This window comes from Tupaia chinensis, unplaced genomic scaffold (assembly GCF_000334495.1).
Source record: "Tupaia chinensis unplaced genomic scaffold, TupChi_1.0 Scaffold150128_1, whole genome shotgun sequence".
Taxonomy (NCBI): Eukaryota; Metazoa; Chordata; class Mammalia; order Scandentia; family Tupaiidae; genus Tupaia; species Tupaia belangeri.
Genome location: NW_006209967.1, coordinates 595,128 through 609,773, shown reverse-complemented (window position 1 = coordinate 609,773; position 14,646 = coordinate 595,128). Strand labels below are relative to the sequence as shown.

General features: G+C 37.2%; 1 pseudogene; it reads left to right on the top strand.

The window, feature by feature from the left end:
* Positions 1-3,594: 3,594 nt before the first annotated feature.
* Positions 3,595-4,247, top strand: LOC102501580 (eukaryotic translation initiation factor 4E pseudogene; annotated as a pseudogene).
* Positions 4,248-14,646: the final 10,399 nt, after the last annotated feature.

The following is a 14,646-nucleotide window of genomic DNA, read 5'->3' as shown; positions in this document are numbered from 1 at the left end:
ATGGGAAAAGTGAGATACCATCCATAGAAATAAAAGGCAAGAATGAAAGTTATTACATATCCATCTTTATGTAACAAGTACTTCCCTAGTTGGTGAGTTTATTTGGTTGTTGGGATAGAAGATTAATTTTTATATACCATATTAAAAAGTGTTTTATTTTGTTGACTTGCTTTATTGAATCAGATTTTCATTTAATCAGTGTATGTTTTAAAGGCATTTTTGCCCTTATTTTAAAAGGAAATAAGTTTACATCTTTTTTTTTTTCCATCTTTCTTTATAGAAGTACAGTAGCCTCTCGGTGTCTAATGGGAATTGATGTCAAAATCACCCCCAAAATACCAAAATTTGCTGATGATCAAGTCCCTTATGTAAAATGGTGTAATATTTTCATATAACATATATGTTATATGTATATAGCATATATATGTATGTTATAGCAAAATACTCATCTGGCAAGTTTAGGTTTTGCTTTTTGAACATTCTGGATTTTTTTTTCTAAAATTTTTGATCCACAGTTGGTCAAATCTGTGAACACAGAACCAGCAGGATGGAAGGCTGACTGAATAATTTATATGCAAGACAATGCATAGTTTTAAATGTATAGATCAATGAATGTTTACAAATGCAAAATGCATGATCACCACACTAATTAAGGTTGAAATATTTCCTTTTGCCAATTTTACAGTCAGTTTCCAACACCTCTTCATCCCTGCCCCAGGTAAACACTGAGATTTTTTTCTTTATTTTAAACTATATATTTGCTTTATATATCATAGAACATCATGTAGATGTAATCTTGTAGAATGTACTCCTTGGCATTTGGCTTCATTTGCTCAACTTAAGGTCTATAAACTTATTGATGTTTTTGTGTGTGTCAGCAGCTTTTCCTTTAAAAAAATTATTATGTCAGTATAGACTAGATTTAACAGTTTATGGGCATTTTGGTCCTCTCTAGTTTGGAGTTACTATGACTTATGGTCCTATGAAACTTTATATACAAGTCTTTCTGTGGACATATGTCTTTATTTCTCCTGGGAAATACCTGAGAATGAATGGAATTGCTAGGCCATGCGATAAATGTATATTTTTCTTTATAAGAAGGAACCAAATTGTTTCAAAACATAGTTACACTATTTCATAATTTTACCTGCAGAATATTAGAAGTATAATTGTTCCATTTCCTCACCAACACTTGGTACTGTCTTTTATATTTTAGTCATTCTAGGAGGCGTGCAGTGATAACTCACTATGCTTTTAATTGGCATTTCCTTAAAGACTAATGATGCTGAACATTTTTTCATGTGCTTACTAGCCATTCCTATATTTTGTGAAAAATCCATGAACTCTTTTGTCCATTTTTAGGTCATGGTTTGATCTGTTATTACTGAGTTATAGGAGTTATTTATATATACTGAAAAATAGGCCCATGTCAGATATAGGTATTGCAAATATTTTACCTTAAACTATCATTTGCCTTTAAATTTTCTCAATAATGTGTTTTAAAGAGTAGAAATTTTTATTTTTAATGAAATCCAATTTTATTTTTCTGATTCAAACTTTTTAGTCCTAAGAAATTAGGTTAAGAATTACCAATCTTAATACACTGGGCCAGCTGTATTATACTTTGGCTCTTAGTGAAGCAGTCAAAGGGGTACTTCCCTACAAACAAGAGACAATATAGTGGCCAATGAGCAGTACCTTAAGTGGCCATTGACCATCTCAAGTAGTAGCTGCCTGATTTTGAGGACTTGCTTCTTTGGGTTCGTAGCAAAATCATATAACTCATGGGAGACCACCAAGGTCCTTTACTTCAGACATGGTTTTCTTTATTGGTTCTTGGTCTTATTCTACTCTAAGACATTTTCCTTATTATATTTAATGTCCTTTCAAATGCAGAAAGGTATTACTTCCCTGACCTTGTCATAATTAACAATAGCTATTTCTTGCTAATGAGCTATTACCTACAACTTCATGTAATTCTTCTGACAGGTTGACAGGCTGACTAATTAACAAGGTTTGACCACCCTCTCAAATCAGCTGGCATGGCTTTAGGCTTTGACACTGCAAAAGTTCTTTGAAGCTTACTTACCAATCTCATCTACTATATATGAATAAAAAATACAGCGTTGCTGAATATGGAAGTTTGTCCTTACAGTGTGCTCACCATACAAAGCTGTCTTGAAGCTCTCTTTAATAGTTTATCTGACAGGAATTAGCTATAGTCTCAACTCCCCCATGGAAAAACACCTACCTAGAGAATTACCATTACAGTTCATAAGGAACTATTGTCTTATTAAAAGATACAATTAAAAACATACTATTAACTAGAGATATCTTTTGAAGAACGTCTTAATTTGATTGCTTTGGAAATTGCCTTTTCGTAAGATATATCAGTTTTGCCCACACTCATTATAATGAAAATAATCTCTCTCTCTCTCTCTCTCTCTCTCTCTCTCTCACACACACACACACACACACACACACACACACACCTAGGCAGGAAGAACAATAGAAGAAAACATAGTACATAAGACCTAATTTAAGAAGTATGGTGGGAAATAAACTTTCCTTCCCAACTAAACTCTCTGGTCAGTGAGAGACTTGAAGCAAAGTAGAGAGAATAGTGAAGTTTAAAGTGCAATTCAGAGTTTAAATCCCCTTTACTATCAGCATGATCTTGAATCACAACTTTCCTGATATACATTTTCCTCAAGTAAAAATGAATATAAAAGTACTTATGTTACAGAGCTATTGAAAAATCTCATAATAAGAGAATACAATCCCTATGTTCTCTAATAGTATGGAAATATCAGAGAGTTACCTTTTCTGATAACTCCCCCCCCCATAAGAACTTTAATTTGGATATCCACTGTAATGGACACAGAGTTGGGTTGTCCAGATTCCCCTTCAACAAGGAAAATGTTGTCCCAACTACTGAATGGGTGATCAGCAGACAGTATTCAGCTTTAAACTACTTCAGAGACTGCCTCACCTTGGAAGAGCTGCCTTGTATTCTTCTCATGGAGTGTAAGGGAGGGAAAACAATGTTCTCTCTTTCCTTCACAGTTCAAATTCCTTTTTTTAAGTTATTTTTTAAATTTCATTTTGTTTTGTTTTGTTTTGTTTTTGCCATAGGGCACATGTGCTTGCCTCTCCAGAGACAGACATAAGTGGGAAAGTGAGAAAAAATTGCCCTGCCCCACACTTCCCCCCACCAGTGGTGATGGCCACACTGCAATCCCTTCCCTCCAATCTCTTCTCAGGATTTTGGGTATGCACATGCATGTGCCTGACATGATTTTCAAGCTGAGTCTGGAACTCAAACCATAGGTGGCCATGTGGGAATCCAACACCTTAACTACCATGCCACCTGTTGGCCCCATCAAAGTTCTTAAAGACAGATTAATGAGAAAAGCAGAAGTTTATGAGCATGCATACCTCATGTATACATAAGAGATATCCCAGAAAAATAAGTAAATGTCAAAAACTGATTTCAAGGTGGTAGACTTCAGGTTTAAAAACATTTTCTGACACAAAGGAATAAACAGTGTGGAGAATAACTTGGTTAAGACTGGAAGGAGAGTTCAATCTAAGATGGCAACTGTATAACTGGAAACCACCCTTAACCCTAATCTCTCACTTATAGGAGAGGAGATTACAGAATCTAATTAGGAGGTTGCTAACCCAGAATGCTATATTAAACATCCTCTACAGAACAGATGGGCACTCTGGGCTTTTAAAAATAATGAAAGTAAAACTTGGCAGACAAACATTCAACTGATCTCTAAGTTGGATACTGTTGAAGACTTTTGGGCTCTGTACTACCGTATCTAGTGGTCTGGTAACTTAATGCCTGTCTGTGACTATTCACCTTTTAAGAATGGTATTGAGCTTATGTGGGAAGATAAGAAAAATGAATGAGGAGAATGATGGCTAATGATATAGAGCAAACAGCAGAGATGGAGTGACTTCTATTGCTTTTGGCTGGAGACACTGCTATACCTTATGGGAGAATCTTTTGATGACTACAGTGATGATGTGTGTGAAGCTGTTGTTAATGTTAGAACAAAAGGCTATAAGACAGCAATGTGGACTACTAAATGAGAAAATAGAAAAGTTGTCACATATATAAGAATAGTATACAAGGAAGGTTAGGATCTCTTCCAAAGATAGTGATTAGGTATCAGTTCCATGCAGACACGTTGACTAAGAGCGACTCCACCACTTAAAATAGGTTTGTTATTTAAGAAGTCATCTTCTGGGAACCAGCAGTTAGCATAATGGCTATGTCACTGGACTCCCACATAGTCGACCGCTGTTCGCATCCCGGACCTGGTGGCTTAAAACTCATGCCGGGCGCATGTGCGTGCATGCTCAAGATCTCGAGAGAATAGAGGAGAAGGGATTGCGGCGTGACCATCCCCCTGGGGGGTGATTTCTCACTTTCTGTCTCTCTGTCTCTCTCTGTCTGTCTGGCGAGTGAACGCGCCCTATAGCAAAAACCTCTCAAAAAAAAAAAAAAGACACTCCCTCTGAGTATTTTCATAAAAGACTATATCAAGCACTTGAGATTTGGGATCAGAACCAAAGCCTCATCAAAAGCCGAGTGAGGTGCATTTAAATTTTATTTCCATCTACATATTGCTTATCAGATATAAGAGAAGTCTCATTTGTCTTTGTCTTGTACTTCTGTGTTCAGATTTTTAAAAAGATTTTGGTTAGTGTCCACTTTCCAAATCAAAGAAATACAGTAAACTTTGTCCCCAGAATCCATAAATGTGTTCCCAGCTCACTTTGTAATAGCTTGGTAGAATTACCATTACAAATACATTTTATCCATCTACAATGTTCAAAAAAGAACTTACATTTCTATACTTTACAGGAAAAAAATTATATTCCATTGTATATAAGTGCATATTTTTCTGATTTGAAAGAGCATGATGCATACAATAGTAATTTCTTCATTTTCTTTTTACACCATTGCCTTTGCCATGCTTGTGCTGATGGCTGGTAGATTTTAATTTATTTTTTTCTCTACTTGATAACATTATTGATTATGATTTCAGTTTTTCATTTGTTTTGCTTTTGTTTTTATTCTCATGTAACATTTGTGAAGGATCCATGAATGTGACACAAGGTAGAATAAACATTAATTTTGTGGGGGGAAAAAAAGGACCAAAAATCCAGGAAAACAACATAAAATAATGTAAAGTTTGTTTTGGAGATTTAAGTCAATGCCTTCTTAGTTGATTAAACATTTCTAGTGATTAGGTCATGCCTCTCTTCCTAGTCCAGAGAGAGAAATCCCCATAGAAGTAGAAATTTTCTTTATAGACAAAAATCTCTATTACAAAAGGGTAACTTTTCACAGATTCTCCTGTGGCTGCAAGTTTCTTTAAATAACCAGCTCAAAATAATATGTATGCCAAAGAGACACAATTTTGGGTGACATACTCTAGTGTCTTACAATCATGTTTTGGGATAGCATGTCCTGAACCCCTTGGAGAAACACATTTAATAAATGATTAAAACAGATATGAAGGCCCAGCATAGAAGCAGGAAGATCATTTAAGATGCTATAGTGGTGGTGGTACAGGTGATGCTGTAGTGGTGGTTCAGGAAAGAGATGATGGAGGCTTGGCCTAGAGTAGTTCCAGTTGAGATGAAAATCAGTATATTGAGTTTATGCTTTGAATTTAAATTCAACAAAACACAGGATTTGGGGCAGAGGAAGTGGAGTAAAGGATATGTCATAGTTTGTTTTTTTGTTTGTTTGTTTGTTTGTTTTTTGGTGAGGTATGTGATAAAGTTTTTCTTCACATTAATTTTGAGATGCCTAGTAAACATTCAGGTAGAGATGGGAGATGTACAGGAGGCCAGTAGATATGTGAGATTGGAACTCAGAGGAAAAATCATGGCAGAAAATATAGAATTAGGATTAATCTGCATAAGAACATGAGACTCCAAGAGATAACCTCCCTAGAATAGGAGTCTCTAAGCCTCATTATCACTCAGGTATGAAGAACCTTAGTAGTTGTTGATCTCATGTTTATTTATAATTCTGTAGAAATGCAACACTTCATCAGTAGAATGACCTAAATCCAATAATCAGACCATTATAAAGAGCCCTTGAGGGCCAGCAGGTGGCATGATGGTTGGGATGTCTGGATCCCACATAGCCAAGTGAAAGTATCATGTCTCAGCCCGTGGTTTTAAAAACACTCTGGGCATATGTACATGCATGCCTAAAATCCTTAAAGGAGGGAGAAATGGAGGAGAAGGGATTGTGGTATTACCATGCCTCATGGTAGGTGGGGGCTGCTTTACCACTTTCCCTCTCTTTCTCTCTCAAGCATATGTACCCCCTGGCAAATTTTTAAAAATTAAAAATTAAAAACAATTAAAGGCCTCATTTAAATGAAAAAATTTTCAATTTTGCTGTTATTTTCCTTAATCTAGTAATTACAGAATTCCTACTATGTACTAAGTGATCTATATTCATCACATCATTTAATATTCACAATACATCTAGGTGGATATTGCTGATGTTACAGGTGAGGAAACTGAGTTTCAGAGAAGTGAAACAATTTGATCCATATTACATGGTAAGTAATGATGGGGGTGATTTAAGCCACCTTTGGCCTCTACATACATTGTGTTAAAGTATCAGCAGTGGGACCAGCAGTTAGCGTAATGGCTATGTAGCTGGACTCTCATGTAGTCGACCGCGGTTCGCATCCTGGACCTGGTGGCTTAAAACTCACTCCAGGCTCGTGTGCGTGCATGCCCAAGATCCCAAGAGGAGAATGAAGGAGAAGGGATTGTGGCATGGCCATCCCCCCTGGGGGGTGATTTCTTGCTTTCTGTCTCTCTGTCTCTCTCTGACTGTCTGGTGAGCACACGCGCCCTATAGCAAAAACCTCTCAAAAAAAGTATCAACAGTATTAGCAGCCATTAGTGGAGTATGTGTTCCTATGTCAGGGTCCAGGGCTAAAGTTCTTTACATGGCTTATCTCACCACATTCTCATAAAAGCTCTACTTATTATCCCCATGTTACAGGTGAAAAATCCTGGGCTTCTAGAGATGTTAAGTTAGCCAAAATCTTATAGCTAGTGAGAGAATGACAGAGTCATGCTTCCAATGCACATTTGTCTAACTCCAATGTTTTAATATTCCATAACTTTAGGTAAGTAGAAGGAAAAAAATCATATAGGAAGGGAAATAAATCTCCTCAGGTGTCAAGCAGATTGAAAGCATAACCTTAAAAATGATAAGTATTTTAAAAAAATTTAATTAAAAATAAAAAGATGATGATTATTAAAAATAAACAAAATATCTGTTTAATTATTCTCTGAAGCTATAATCTTTAAATAAGTAATGGTAAAAAATGTGAATCTAATTTTGCTTCTGAACCTAAATTGCTTGAGACCATGAGATAGAATGACCATCGCCAAACAACAAGAGATGGGACACATGGCATTGGCTTATGAGGACAGTATTCTCAAACACTTAATAGACCTACATATTCTTCTATTAGCCATTTTATAAAGAGCAGAAAATGCCCTAAAGTTAAGGAGGTTTGTTTAATTTGGTCCAATATTCCTCAGCATAATATCAACGTAAAGATATACCCAGCAGTTTCTCTTCTGTCACTTGGTCTTTAGGCTCCCAAAGAAAGGGTTTCAAAACATGTCATAAATATATATAATATCAACAGACACTTAACAAACACATGCAGTATCCACACCACATTAGTAACTGCTTGGGAAACACCACATTGGTTTTGAACACTTTGATTGAAGATTATGTGGAGACCTAATGATGTTCAAATTTATCACTAGAGGTTCCTTAAATATTTAATTGATCTGTTTGATTTTCTCCAACACTTGGCACAGAGTATGAATCTTACTACATACAAATATTTGTTGAATAAATAAATAAGCCTTCAAAACCTCAAGACAAAGTATGTGTAAATGCTGTCAATTTAAAGCATCATGATATAAGCCCCATTGCTTTTTTTTTTGAAGCGGTTTTCGCTATAGGGCACATGTGCTCACCAGACAGACAGAGAGAGACAAAGAGATAGAAAGCGAGAAATCACCCCCCAAGGGGGATGGTTACGCCGTGATTCCTTCTCCTCCATTCTGCTCTTGGGATCTTGGGCAGGAACGCACATGCGCCTGGCATGAGTTTTAAGTCACCGGGTCTGGGATGCGAACCCCGGTCGACTACATGGGAGTCCAGCGACATAGACATTATGCTAACTGCTGGTCCCAGCCCCATTGATTTTTTAAAACTATTTTTAAATTTTTATTTATTGTTAAAATAATTCTACACACACACACACACATACACACACAGAGATATACAGGGAGAAAGTGAGAAAGCTAGTTGCCAGGTCTCGAACTCAAACCATGGTCAGCCACATGGGACTCCAACACCTTAACCACCACACCAACTGCTGGCCCCAAGCCCATTGCTTTTTAACTAGGCATATCTTCCCTAAGTAATGAGACCATCTTCTGGAATAAGGATCAAGCCCAAGGTAAGCTGAATGTCTTAGTGACTGTGGTCCTTTTAAAGCCAGAGTTTTGAAAGGCTCAGTACAGGATTTTTTTTGTTAACCCAGTAATCCCACTGAGGATATACTCAAAGAAAAGGAAATCAATATGCCAAAGAGATATCTATACTCCCATGTTTATTGCAACACTTCATAATACTCAAGATATAGAAACAGCATGTCTATCTTCAGATGAACGGACAAAGGAAATGTGGCACATATACACAATGGAATATTAATCAGCCACAAAAAGGGTGAAATTCTGTCATTTTCTGGAACAATGGAGGGCATTTTGTTAACTAAAATGAGCCAGACACAGAAAGACAAATACTGCATGATCTCACTCATTTGTAGAATCTTAAAAATTTTGATCTCATAGAAGCAGAGAGTAGATTAGTGGTTACTGGAGGCAGGAAAGGGGAGGGGGAAAGAAATATGGAGATATTGATTAATGGATACAAAATTACAGTTATTTTTGAGGCATACATTCTAGGTTTATATATAATATCATAGTCATAACTATGGTTAATAATAATGTATCACATTCTTCAAGATAGCTACAAGAAAGGATTTTTTGACAGGTTTTAGTCTTAGGGCACATGTACTCACTGGGGAAAGAGAGAGACAGAGACAGTGAAAGGGAAAAAGAGAAATCACCCCCCATGGGGGATGGCCATGCCACTATCCCTTCTCCTCCATTCTCCTCCCAGGATCTTGGGCACACATACACATGTACCCAATATGGGTTTCAAGCAACAAGTTCAGGACTCACACAGCCATTGGCCATGTGGGAGTCTAGTGATGTAACTGCTACGCCATCTACTGGTCCCTCAGAAAAGAGGGTTTTGAATGTTCCCATCAAAGAGTAATGATAAATGATGTGATGGATATGTAAATTATTCTGATTTAATTATTAGCAATTTTATTCATATATTAAAATATCTCACTGTGCCCATAAATATGCACAATTATTATGTCAATTAATTAATTAATTAAAGAATGTCGAATAGATGAAAGTAAAGTATACAGCTTTCCATAAGACAGAGATATTATTAAACAAGGAAGTGATGCATATAGAATGTAAATCTTCTTGTTCTGTTCTAAACTATTGCCAATCTATCAGTAATTTTAGGTGTTTGGCTTAACATATTTGTGAGTGGGCTATGAATAGAATTAATAATTTTGTCTCCAGAGAGGAGAAAATCTTTATTCTCTGGTTCTCTGAAAGCTACTTCCACACACCTAAGGCACTAGTGATGAGGATGTTAAGGTGACCAGCCTGTGCCCCTCACCAGTTCCCTCAAGCCAGTGCTCCAGAGAAGCATCTATGTATTCTCTCTGGCCCAAATGTGCCAGTATTGAGGATGAGGGGGAAGTAATGATGGTTCAGTTTAGTGGTGCTGACTTCACTGTCATCACAATTAAGCAAGTTTAAATGTTCCTGGTAAGTATTTTCTGAGGATGCTCCAGATTGGAAAATTCCACTTGACTCATTTCAAGTCTCTTGCCTTTTTAATCATACTACAATTACACCAAATTTGATAATAGTCTGATAATCGAATGTTTTAAAGTATCCATTTTGGAGCTTATATACATCTTAAATATATATTCAGTAGAAGAAGAGTAAATAGTTTCCATTTTCATGAGCTGAATTAAAAGTTATTAAGAATGATAATAATAAAGGATCAGGACTTCCTAAGACATTCAAAATACCAGTTCAGCCAAGAACCATGTCCTGTGGGCAAATACACAGTTAAATAACCAGCCGAGGTCAGCCAACCTCTAGAACAACAGGAGTATGTTCCTCAGGAATTTTTCTGTTTTCCATCATTTTAGTTCTGGATATTGTAAATGAAATGTGTGACTATATTTCTGTTATTATCTTTCAATGACAGAACCAGGGAATACATAGGATTCCTTGAGGTCATGTCTTCTATTTCCTTTCTCAATGAAGTTGTCCTTTCTATACCATTCATGACAGATAGATAGTTATTTGGACTAAATGTGTCCAGTGAGAGGAAACTCACATCCTTTAAACAAAGAAGCCTGTCCTGTTATTGAAAAGTGCTGACTTTTAAAAAGTCCCTTTCAGAGTTGAGTAAGATCTGTTTCCTTGTAACTTTAACCAGCACTACTGCAGTTACTCCCTTGAGTCATATTAAGTAAGCCTAATACTTTTCTACATGATAGCCATTTACATTTTTGAATGCTGATACCATTGGTCACTCACCTAGTGCTTCCTCTACCTCACTCATCATGTCTCTTCTGAAAACCTCTAGTTCCTTCATATATTTGTTTCTCATGCAAGTCTGTCTTAAAAGCTTTCCCCTTTCCTTTGGAATTATGCAGACCTCGGTTCAAATACTGGCTCTCTATATTTGACTTGTAAAATAGGGGGGAAATGATTCCTATCTCATGAGATTTTGTGAGAATTAAATTAACAGGTACATTTATTTAATATTATTAGTAAGACATTATTTTGCATATGTTATACATATGAACTCATTAATTGTAATAAAAGTCCTTCGAGGTAGTATTATTATTTCCCAAGAAATATCCAAGAACATTGCGGTAATTAACATTTATTTAAGATCACATAACTAATTAGTGGCAGAATAAGTACTTGAACCCAGACAGTCTGGCTGTAGAACCTTGACCTTTAACCACCATGCTGTACCATCTTTGTTAAGTTACATAATTTCACACACACATACACACACACACACAGCCATGTGCTACATAACAAAGTTTCATTCAATGATGTGCCACATATAGGATCATGGTTCCATGCAATTGTGATAAACTATACCACATAGCCTAGGTGTGTGATATGCTATACCATCTAAGTTTGTGTAAGTACACTCTATGATATTTGTATAATGATGAAATCACTTAGCAGCACACTTTAAGAATGTATCCCCATTGTTAAGTGACACATGACTGCATGGACCTGTGGGCCTGTGAGCCTGTGTGTGTGTGTGTGTGTGTGTGTGTGTGTGTGTGTGTGTAGTATCTCTGCAATATCTCATATCACAGTAGCTTGATGAATGTTCATTTTCTTTCCCACTTAGCCTTCTGTCCCCCATCCCTCTAGGTATTCTTCAGTTTTTCAAAATTCTAAATGTGAAACTTATACCACAATTGTAATTTAATAATTTAAAACATGGGGAAATTGTTTTAAGTTCTTGGACCCAGTTTCATTTGGACATTTTGTAGACTAGATGAACCTAAGGAAATTCTCCTGTCTCTGATAGCCATATGAAAATTCTTTCCTTAATAATGGTGATTTGTTCATTTATTCAACAAACATTTTTTGAACACCTGCTACAAATTAGGCACAGTGTCATCTGTTGAGACTGCAATAGACAATGAACAAACAAATTAACTCTTGCCTTCATGAAGCCTAGAATCCAGTAGGAAGACAGACATTGAATAAATATATACAAAATAAACATGATTACTAATAGAGGTTATGAATTTAAAATATAGCATAGGAAAAGAAATTTGGGGAGAAAATGGAGAGTTAAGACACTTGTGGGACACAGATAAGGTGTATTATCTGTTGATGAGGATGTGTATGATAGTCTCAACTAGGCTGGACTGAGGTGTGTATCATGCTGGGTAAAGTCTCTTCACAATCTAAATGATGTATAGCAATTTAATGTATGAATAATAATAATAAGTAAAAATATATATGGGATGTAATAAGAAAGAATAAGTGATGAGCCTATTCTAAATTGAATGAGTGAGTGGCTAAGAGAAGGTATTTCTAGGGATGAGAATTTAAGCTGAGACTCAAAGGATGAATTGGAGTTAGCTAAGGAAATGTGTGGACAGAGCAATCAGGAAGGACTTCAAAATATGCTGAAGATTCTGAAAAGGAGAGGAGTTTGGCCTAGTTGAGTAAGTAGAAAAGACCAGTGTGACTGAGGATGAGTGAAAGAGAATCAGAATGACTCCACATGAGGTTGGATGATTAGGCTGGGGCTACGTTGCTCCAAGTAATTGTCCTGAACTAATGCTGCTACTAGGACTAAGTGTTACAATGTTGGAAGGCATTTTAAAAGAAGCAGTTCAGGCCAGCTTGGGGATCTGGAAACCACATGACCAGTTGTGGTTTGAATCCTGGACCCCTGGCTTAAAAGCATGCAGGGTGCATGTGCAGATGTGTCCAAAATCCTGACAGAATGAAGAAAAGGAAAAGGGATGGCAGCATAACCATACCTCACTGGGGGTGCTTTCCCTCTCTGTCTCTCTCTGCCAAGTGTACATGCCCTCTGGAAATTAAAACAAAACAAAACAAAAATAAAAACATCAAAAACAGGAGGCAGCGGGAACCAGCAGTTAGCGTAATGGCTGTGTCGCTGGACTCCCACGTAGTCGACCGCGGTTCGCGTCCCGGACCCGGTGGCTTAAAACTCACGCCGGGCGCGTGTGCGTACGTGCCCAAGATCCCGAGAGGAGAATGGAGGAGAAGGGATTGCGGCATGACCATCCCCCCTGCGGGGTGATTTCTCGCTTTCTGTCTCTATGTCTCTCTCTGTCTGTCTGGCGAGCGCACGCGCCCTATAGCGAAAAAACCTCTCCAAAAAAAAAAAAAAAGACAGGAGGCAGCTCACAAGCATGTGATGAGGAGACTACACTACTTGCTCTTTTATTGAGAGAGATTTTTGCTATAGGGGCTTTTGCTATATGCGCTCACTGGAGAGACAAAGGTACCAAAAGAAAGTACTCACCCCCCGGGGGGATGGCCACAGCACAGTCTCTTCTCTCAGGATTTTGGGCACCCACACTCATGTGCCTGGTGTGAGTTTCAACCAACTGGGTCTGGGACTAGAATAGCTGTCAACCACATAAGAGTCCAGTGCCCCAACCACTAAGTCACATTTTAGTCCCCACAACTTGCTGTTATAATTCATCTGAGGTGTGTATACAGACAAGTAATCAGCTCATAAACAGTGATAAATTCTCATTCAACCCATAGCACAAATCTATACTCCCAACTCGGGTTGCCCTTTTGTGCCTAGTTTTTGTTCTCCTGTCTCCCCCAGATACTTTTTCTATTCAGAAATCACATATACATAATTGTTGAAGGAAAGGCTGTTCAATGTGATTTGCATAAGTATCATTCACTCCTAAATATGGAATTAGATCCTACACTTTTACTGAAGGTAGGGTTGATGATTCTAGCCATGTGCTGGCTCATTGTGCCAATAGCAGTAATATCAAGCTTCACAGTTAAGCTCTGGAATCACACTGACATGATAAAATTCATACTATGGATTAGTTTTGCTAGTAATTTTCTAGATGACCTTGAACAAGTAAGTCTACCTATCATCCTCACTTTCCTCATTTAAAACATGAGACTAGGGACCAGCAGATGGTGTAATGGTTATGTCGCTGGACTTCTACCTAGACAACCACGGTGTGAGTCCCAGACCCGGTGACTCAAAACTCACTGGGCGCATGTGTGTGCATGCCCAAAATCATTAGAGAAGAATGGAAGAAAAGCAATTGCAGTGTGGCCATCCCCCTGGGGGGGGGTGTGATTTCTTGCTTTCTGTTTCTGTCTGTCTGTGCCTGAGCACACACACCCTACAGAAAAAATCTCTAAAAATAAACAAACAAAAACTTGAGACTAGTGATAATTAGCTAGGAGTGGTTGTAAGAATTAAATAGGATACTTAATGTATGTGAAAAAAACTTGACACAATGCCTGGCATCCACTGGATACTCAATAAATGATCAACTTAACTTTTTTAATGATTTGCAATAAAATAAGTATTCTTTTTTACAGAGTCCCCATAAGATGATCTTTCACATCCAAACCATAATAACTTATTTGTGTCATACTATTGTATGTTTGATGTAGATGATTTCTTTTTATTTTTTTTGCCAACATCAATTTCTACAGTATTCAGTTGTCAGGAAAGCCATGACTCAGTTTTGCATAGAAAAACAGAAAAAATATGTCCTGGCTTTCCTGACGACCAACGATCTAATATTTTTAAGAAGTCCTAGTACTAGTCTGTGAAAAGGGTCTTCAGAAACCATTTGCATCCTCACCTTTTATTGAAAATCATGA